This window comes from Coregonus lavaretus, assembly GCF_964263955.1.
Source record: "Coregonus lavaretus genome assembly, contig: HAP1_SCAFFOLD_4049, whole genome shotgun sequence".
Lineage (NCBI taxonomy): Eukaryota > Metazoa > Chordata > Actinopteri > Salmoniformes > Salmonidae > Coregonus > Coregonus lavaretus.
In genome coordinates, this window is record NW_028164457.1 from 37,501 (window position 1) to 45,536 (window position 8,036).

Genomic DNA, 8,036 nt, shown 5'->3' on the forward strand with positions numbered 1-8,036 from the left:
ATGCCATGATTATAACCAACTGGTGTCGTCATGCCATGATTACAACCAACTGGTGTCGTCATGCCATGATTACAGCTAACTGGTGTCGTCATGCCATGATTATAACCAACTGGTGTCGTCATGCCATGATTATGGGGTGCCCCAGAAACTAATTAGTTAATTGTTACATGATTAATTTAATAGGGTAACAATCAAACATAGTTAATTCGAGATAAGTCTTCAGATGAATGTTAGTCATGTGGGCTCTGGTATAACGTAGTGCTCTATATAAGGAATAGGAGTGCCACTTCGGACACACATTGACGGTGAGTTGCACAGGATTGGAGAACATGCAGATTTTAAAGTGGTGTGTCAATCTCTCTAAACGCCTACACTGGACTAAACCCGCCAGCCTGGTCACAGGGAAACTGCTGTACCTGGGGATGAAGTTGGACCAACACTGGACTGAACACGCCAGCCTGGTCACAGGGAAACTGCTGTACCTGGGGATGAAGTTGGACCAACACTGGACTGAACACGCCAGCCTGGTCACAGGGAAACTGCTGTACCTGGGGATGAAGTTGGACCAACACTGGACTGAACACGCCAGCCTGGTCACAGGGAAACTGCTGTACCTGGGGATGAAGTTGGACCAACACTGGACTGAACACGCCAGCCTGGTCACAGGGAAACTGCTGTACCTGGGGATGAAGTTGGACCAACACTGGACTGAACACGCCAGCCTGGTCACAGGGAAACTCTGTCTGGGCTTGGCGCTCTAAAAAGGGCAAAAGGACTTTGTCTCCAAGGACATCCTCCTTGCAATCTACCACAGCATGATAACAACTCAGCTGGACTACTGTGCCACAGTGGCTTCCCACCCGACATCAGTGTAATAAGACAGGTCTTAACAGCTATCATCGACTGGGCATTGACGGAGGAATGTAACCACTGACGGACAGGATCCATTACAACGCTCTAGTGACTGTTTTTATTGACAGAGTTGTAATTCTAGTGTTGAAACAAGTTGGCTGACAAAGGAAAGGATGAAGTTCTAGTAGCATTAAGTAGCAAATAGTATTAATATCTTAATAAGAACTTTCTCCATGACTTTCATTTTCTTTGTCTGGTCAGCTTTACTCTTGTCGTCGCCTACTTATGAATATTTCCCCTGCAACGTGAGGCTACTAAAACCAACCAATGGGCACTCCCTACAAAAAGGGCACTGTCAGCCTCCTGTGCATTGTTTTTTTATAGCATCAACAGGCTTCCTGGGGGGGGTAGTAGAGAAGGACGCTGTGAGCAGTGATGTGACACAGCACAAACTGCCTGAATACATGGCAGACCTGTTCAGGTGAGGGTATCCACCAATCCTCCGGTGGGGAGCAGCAGCTAAAGCCTATGACGGAACCAGCTGGCTCAACCATCAGTGATAAACACGGCCTTCCAAGGCAGTCCGCAGTTGTCCGACGACTCACCCCGAATGTAACGTCTCACCCTATTGACCGCTACGTACATTCAGTCTGAATCTGCCATCCTAGAAGTCATTTGTGTGACTTCAGAATGAGGGGCGTTGTACAAAAACAAATTAAAATCAGGCGATTGGATCGTCTTTAACAAATCTAACCAATCCGTGTGTCAAACTTGATAACGTCATCATGTAGGCCGGCTCTGGCCCAACCCATTCGGAACGGTCAGAATGGTCTTCGCATTCTAGAAATCGTCGGGGAGGGAGGCTAATCCAGACTCATGGTGGAGAAGAGACGTCAGTTGGCTGGAGCGATGTGGATGGGCAGCTATGCTAAGGGTGTTTCTCAATATGCGTACTACCGTGCACCACGCTCTCATGCCCCGAGTGCGTTCTCCGAGGACAATCTCTTGGAGTACGTTCTTGTCAGGACGAGAGTGTGGAGAACTAATAAAACATTACGTTTTGAGAAGCACTCTCACGCCCCCTACTGCATTACCTCACGCTGCATCTCCCCGTTCACTGGGTAGCTAGCTAGCCAGTTAACCCTATTGACTTACTATGGACTTACCCATTCACTGAACCTTCTTCCAGTCAGGACGACGGCAACAATAGAGACGAAACAAGATATACACAAAGCGAACGTTTTACTTCACGACTATCAGCTAGCTATATGTGAATCGTAATAATGTAGCTAACTAGATAGTTTAACAGGAAAAAAATGACCTAAAACAAATGTTATGCAAGGTAGATGTCAATTCTTCGTGGGTAGCTAGCTAGCTAGCTAACAATTATTTGTGGCCATCTGGCTAGCTAACAGTAGTAGCTAGCCAGTTAGCCCTATTGACTTACTATGGGGTTGCAATCTACACACAGTGGATATCGTAGGCAGGTAAACATGTCAAAATTAAAAACGGCATGTATTTATTAACACAATATAATATACAATATAATATACAATAATATACAATATTGTAGTCAGGCAACATGTGAGGTGTGAAAAGGCAACATTTCATTCTCAAGTCAAAGTGTATTTTTTCTCGCTTCAGCTCAAATAATGGCTACCATTTAATTCAATAAATTGTGCGTAATTTTGTACGTGGTTGCGTCATATTTCTGTGCATACTTTCCATTGAAGCTTGTATCGATGCATGCTTCAAAATATGTACAAAACAGAGTACGCATTCGAGGAGTGCCCTCAGTGCTCCATTTCGCATACTTTGATTTGGACTTTCCCATGCTCCAATATGCGTGCTCGGAGCACGGTAGTATGCATTTTGAGAAACACCCTAAGTCTGAAGTTCTTTGGACCACTACTCTGGAACAAGCTGGACTTATCCACATGACAGCTAGCTAGTTAGCATGTCCGCCTTCAAAAGAGCTGTACACAAATGTAGACAGATGTAATGTGAGCGTGGTTGTGTATGTATGTATGCTACGGTGTATGTATGCTACGGTGTATGTATGCTACGGTGTATGTATGCTACGGTGTATGTATGCTACGGTGTATGTATGCTACGGTGTATGTATGCTACGGTGTATGTATGCTACGGTGTATGCTGTGCCTATTCATTGCGTAACAATTTTAAATGCAAATCGCGTGTTAAAAACCGTTTTGGTGCACGACTAAAAATAGCTGCTATTTTTATTTCTAAACTGGTCATTGAAGCTCACCTCCCATTCACCATTCAAGTACAGGCAACAAGCTACAGTGAGGGAAAAAAGTATTTGATCCCCTGCTGATTTTGTACGTTTGCCCACTGGACAAAGAAATTATTATTTCCTACCGTTCTGCGTGACAGTTAAAAAATAAATAAATAAATAACTTGTTTCAAAAATTATAAAAAATAAATAACAGAAAAGTGGTGCGTGCATATGTATTCACCCCCTTTGCTATGAAGCCCCTAAATAAGATCTGGTGCAACCAATGACCTTCAGAAGTCACATAATTAGTTCAATAAAGTCCACCAGTGTGCAATCTAAGTGTCACATGATCTGTCACATGATCTCAGTATATTTACACCTGTTCTGAAAGGCCCCAGAGTCTGCAACACCACTAAGCAAGGGACACCACTAAGCAAGGGGCACCACCAAGCAAGCGGCACCATGAAGACCAAGGAGCTCTCCAAAAAGGTCAGGGACAAAGTTGTAGAGAAGTACAGATCAGGGTTGGGTTATAAAAAATATCTGAAACTTTGAACATCCCACGGAGCACCATTAAATCCATTATTAAAAAATTTAATGAATATGGCACCACAACAAACCTGCCAAGAGAGGGCCGCCCACAAACTCACGGACCAGGCAAGGAGGGCATTAATCAGAGAGGCAACAAAGAGACCAAAGATATCCTTGAAGTAGCTGCAAAGCTCCACAGCGGAGATTGGAGTATCTGTCCATAGGACCACTTTAAGCCTTACAATCCACAGAGCCGGACTTTACGGAAGAGTGGCCAGAAAAAAGCCATTGCTTAAAGAAAAAAAGAAGCAAACACGTTTGGTGTTCGCCAAAAGCCATGTGGGAGACTCCCCAAACATATGGAAGAAGGTATTCTGGTCAGATGAGACAACAATTGAGCTTTTTGGCCATCAAGGAAAACGCTATGTCTGGCACAAACCCAACACCTCTCATCACCCCGAGAACACCATGGGGATGTTTTTCCATCGGCAGGGACTGGGAAACTGGTCAGAATTGAAGGAATGATGGATGGTGCTAAATACAGGGAAATTCTTGATGGAAACCTGTTTCAGTCTTCCAGAGATTTGAGACTGGGACGGAGGTTCACCTTCCAGCAGGACAATGACTTAAAGATTGCTGTACACCAGCGGAACCCATCCAACTTGAAGGAGCTGGAGCAGTTTTGCCTTGAAGAATGGGCAAAAATCCCAGTGGCTAGATGTGCCAAGCTTATAGAGACATACCCCAAGAGACTTGCAGCTGTAATTGCTGCAAAAGGTGGCTCTACAAAGTATTGACTTTGTGGGGGTGAATAGTTATGCACGCTCAAGTTCTGTTTTTTTGTCTTATTTCTTGTTTGTTTCACAAAAAGAATTATTTTGCATCTTCAAAGCAGTAGGCATGTTGTGTAAATCAAATGATACAAACCCCCAAAAAATCCATTTTAATTCCAGGTTGTAAGGCAACAAAATAAGAAAAATGACAAAGGGGGGTGAATACTTCAGAGACACATATTTCCCTCAGATTACACAGACTCACAAAGAATTCGAAAACAAATCAAAACATTGATAAACTCCCATATCTGTTAGGCGATTCACAGCAGCAAGATTTGTGGCCCGTTGCCATGAGAAAAGGGCAACCAGTGGAGCACAAACAACATTGTAAATACAACCCATTTTTTATATATATATATATATAATTTATCTGTTGACTTATTTTCCCTTTCATACTTTCATGATTCAACTACTTGCACAATGTAACATCTTTACTAAATGTTTCCCTTGTTTATTGTCTATTCCATTTGCTTTGGCAAAAGCTTCTCAGCATTATTACTTTAAAACCAAAATGAGGAAGAAGGGATGGACTGATGAAGGGAGAGAGAGAGAGAGAGAGAGAGAGATAGAGAGAGAGATGAAGGGAGAGAGAGAGAGAGATGGAGGCAGAGAGAGGGATGAAGGGAGAGAGAGAGAGAGAGAGAGAGAGAGAGAGATGGCGGCAGAGAGAGAGAGAGAGAGAGAGGAGATGGAGGCAGAGAGAGAGAGGGATGGAGGCAGAGATGGAGAGAGAAAGAGAGAGATGGAGGCAGAGATGGAGAGCGAGAGAGAGAGATGGAGGCAGAGAGAGAGAGATGGAGGCAGAGAGAGAGAGAGATGGAGGCAGAGAGAGAGAAAGATGGAGGCAGAGAGAGAGAGGAGGCAGAGAGCGAGAGATGGAGGCAGAGAGCGAGAGATGGAGGGAGAGAGAGAGAGATGGAGGGAGAGAGAGAGAGAGATGGAGGGAGAGAGAGAGAGATGGAGGCAGAGAGAGAGATGAGGCAGAGAGATGGAGGCAGAGAGAGAGAGAGATGGAGGCAGAGAGAGAGATGGAGGCAGAGAGAGAGAGATGAGGCAGAGAGAGAGAGATGAGGCAGAGAGAGAGAGATGGAGGCAGAGAGAGAGAGAGAGAGAGATGAAGGCAGAGAGAGGAGATGAAGGCAGAGAGAGAGAGAGCAATGGAGGCAGAGAGAGAGAGAGCGATGGAGGCAGAGAGAGAGAGAGCGATGGAGGCAGAGAGAGAGAGAGCGATGGAGGCAGAGAGAGAGAGAGCGATGGAGGCAGAGAGAGAGAGAGCGATGGAGGCAGAGAGAGAGAGAGCGATGGAGGCAGAGAGAGAGAGAGCGATGGAGGCAGAGAGAGAGAGAGCGATGGAGGCAGAGAGAGAGAGAGCGATGGAGGCAGAGAGAGAGAGAGCGATGGAGGCAGAGAGAGAGAGAGCGATGGAGGCAGAGAGAGAGAGAGCGATGGAGGCAGAGAGAGAGAGAGAGATGGAGGCAGAGAGAGAGAGAGAGATGGAGGCAGAGAGAGATGGAGGCAGAGAGATAGAGGCAGAGAGATGGAGGCAGAGAGATGGAGGCAGAGAGATGGAGGCAGAGAGAGAGAGAGAGAGAGATGGAGGCAGAGAGAGATGGAGGCAGAGAGAGAGAGAGATGGAGGCAGAGAGAGAGATGAAGGGAGAGAGAGCGAGAGAGAGAGAGATGGAGGCAGAGAGAGAGAGAGATGGAGGCAGAGAGAGAGAGAGATAGAGAGAGATGGAGGCAGAGAGAGAGAGATGGAGGCAGAGAGAGATGGAGGCAGAGAGAGATGGAGGCAGAGAGAGAGATGGAGGCAGAGAGAGAGATGGAGGCAGAGAGAGAGAGATGGAGGCAGAGAGAGAGAGATGGAGGCAGAGAGAGAGAGAGAGAGAGATGAAGGCAGAGAGAGAGAGATGAAAGCAGAGAGAGAGAGAGCGATGGAGGCAGAGAGAGAGAGCGATGGAGGCAGAGAGAGAGAGAGCGATGGAGGCAGAGAGATGGAGAGCGATGGAGGCAGAGAGAGAGAGAGCGATGGAGGCAGAGAGAGAGAGATGGAGGCAGAGAGAGAGAGAGAGATGGAGGCAGAGAGAGAGAGAGAGAGAGATGGAGGCAGAGAGAGAGCGAGAGAGAGATGGAGGCAGAGAGAGAGCGAGAGAGAGATGGAGGCAGAGAGATGGAGGCAGAGAGAGGCAGAGAGAGAGAGAGAGATGGAGGCAGAGAGAGATGGAGGCAGAGAGAGAGAGAGAGAGAGAGATGGAGGCAGAGAGAGAGATGAAGGGAGAGAGAGCGAGAGAGAGAGAGAGATGGAGGCAGAGAGAGAGAGAGATGGAGGCAGAGAGATGGAGGCAGAGAGAGAGAGAGAGATAGAGAGAGATGGAGGCAGAGAGAGAGAGATGGAGGCAGAGAGAGATGGAGGCAGAGAGAGATGGAGGCAGAGAGAGAGCGAGATGGAGGCAGAGAGAGATGGAGGCAGAGAGAGAGAGAGAGATGGAGGCAGAGAGAGAGATGGAGGCAGAGAGAGAGATGGAGGCAGAGAGAGAGAGAGAGAGAGAGAGAGAGAGAGAGAGAGAGAGGGAGAGAGATGGAGGCAGAGAGAGAGATGGAGGCAGAGAGAGAGAGAAAGAGAGAGATGAGGCAGAGAGAGAGATGAGGCAGAGAGAGAGAGATGGAGGCAGAGAGAGAGATGAAGGGAGAGAGAGAGAGAGAGAGAGAGAGAGATGGAGGCAGAGAGAGAGATACAGAGAGATTAAACTTTAGACTCACTCTCTGGCTGTTTCTCATTTGGGCTGATGGAGCGGACAAAGTCGTGTGGAGTCATGTAGACCTCTGCATCTCCCTGCTCACTGATGACCTTTAGCGTGGCGAAGTAACGGAAGATCTTGTCCGGAGTGGAGTAGGCTCTTATCCTATTCTCATACTCCATCACCTGGGGAGGGGGAGGGACAGACAGGAGAGAGAGGGGGAGGGCCAGACAGGAGAGAGAGGTGGAGAAAGGGGACAGAGAGAGAGAGAGAGATGGGAGAGAGAGAGATGGGAGAGAGAGAGAGAGAGAGATGGGAGAGAGAGAGAGAGAGACAGGGGAGAGAGAGAGAGAGACAGGGGAGAGAGAGAGAGAGACAGGGGAGAGAGAGAGAGACAGGGGAGAGAGAGAGAGAGAGACAGGGGAGAGAGAGGGAGAGAGAGAGAGAGAGACAGGGGAGAGAGAGAGACAGGGGAGAGGGACAGGGGAGAGAGAGAGACAGGGGAGAGGGACAGGGGAGAGAAAGGGGAGAGAAAGGGACAGGGGAGAGGGACAGGGGAGAGAAAGGGGAGAGAAAGGGACAAGAGAGAGAGGGGGGAAGAAGGAGAGAGAACACTTGTACTGTCAGACACCATTTCCAGACTTTAAATAGGCCTGTCATTATATAGGGCGTTCAGGAGTACAACAGATCATCAGTTTGGAAGGAAGGGGCTTGGATGAAGCTTGATGCATCGGGACAGGTTGGCATCACACCCACTTGTCCCCAGAGGGAGGGGGCATCACGTCAATGTGCCATGGGAAAGCCTAGCTGTCATACTCAGCTAGACTAGTGGAAGAGAGGAACC

At 47.6% G+C, this 8,036-nt stretch overlaps 1 protein-coding gene across 1 annotated transcript in view; it reads right to left on the bottom strand.

Annotated features, from left to right (window-relative positions):
• Positions 1-7,373, bottom strand: part of LOC311117011 (calcium uptake protein 1, mitochondrial-like) — a gene marked incomplete at its 3' end in the record, with an annotated part of 43,890 nt that extends 36,517 nt beyond the window's left edge. Inside the window, exon 1 of the mRNA XM_084192016.1 lies at positions 7,215-7,373. The remainder of the gene's footprint in view (positions 1-7,214) is intronic.
• Positions 7,374-8,036: the final 663 nt, after the last annotated feature.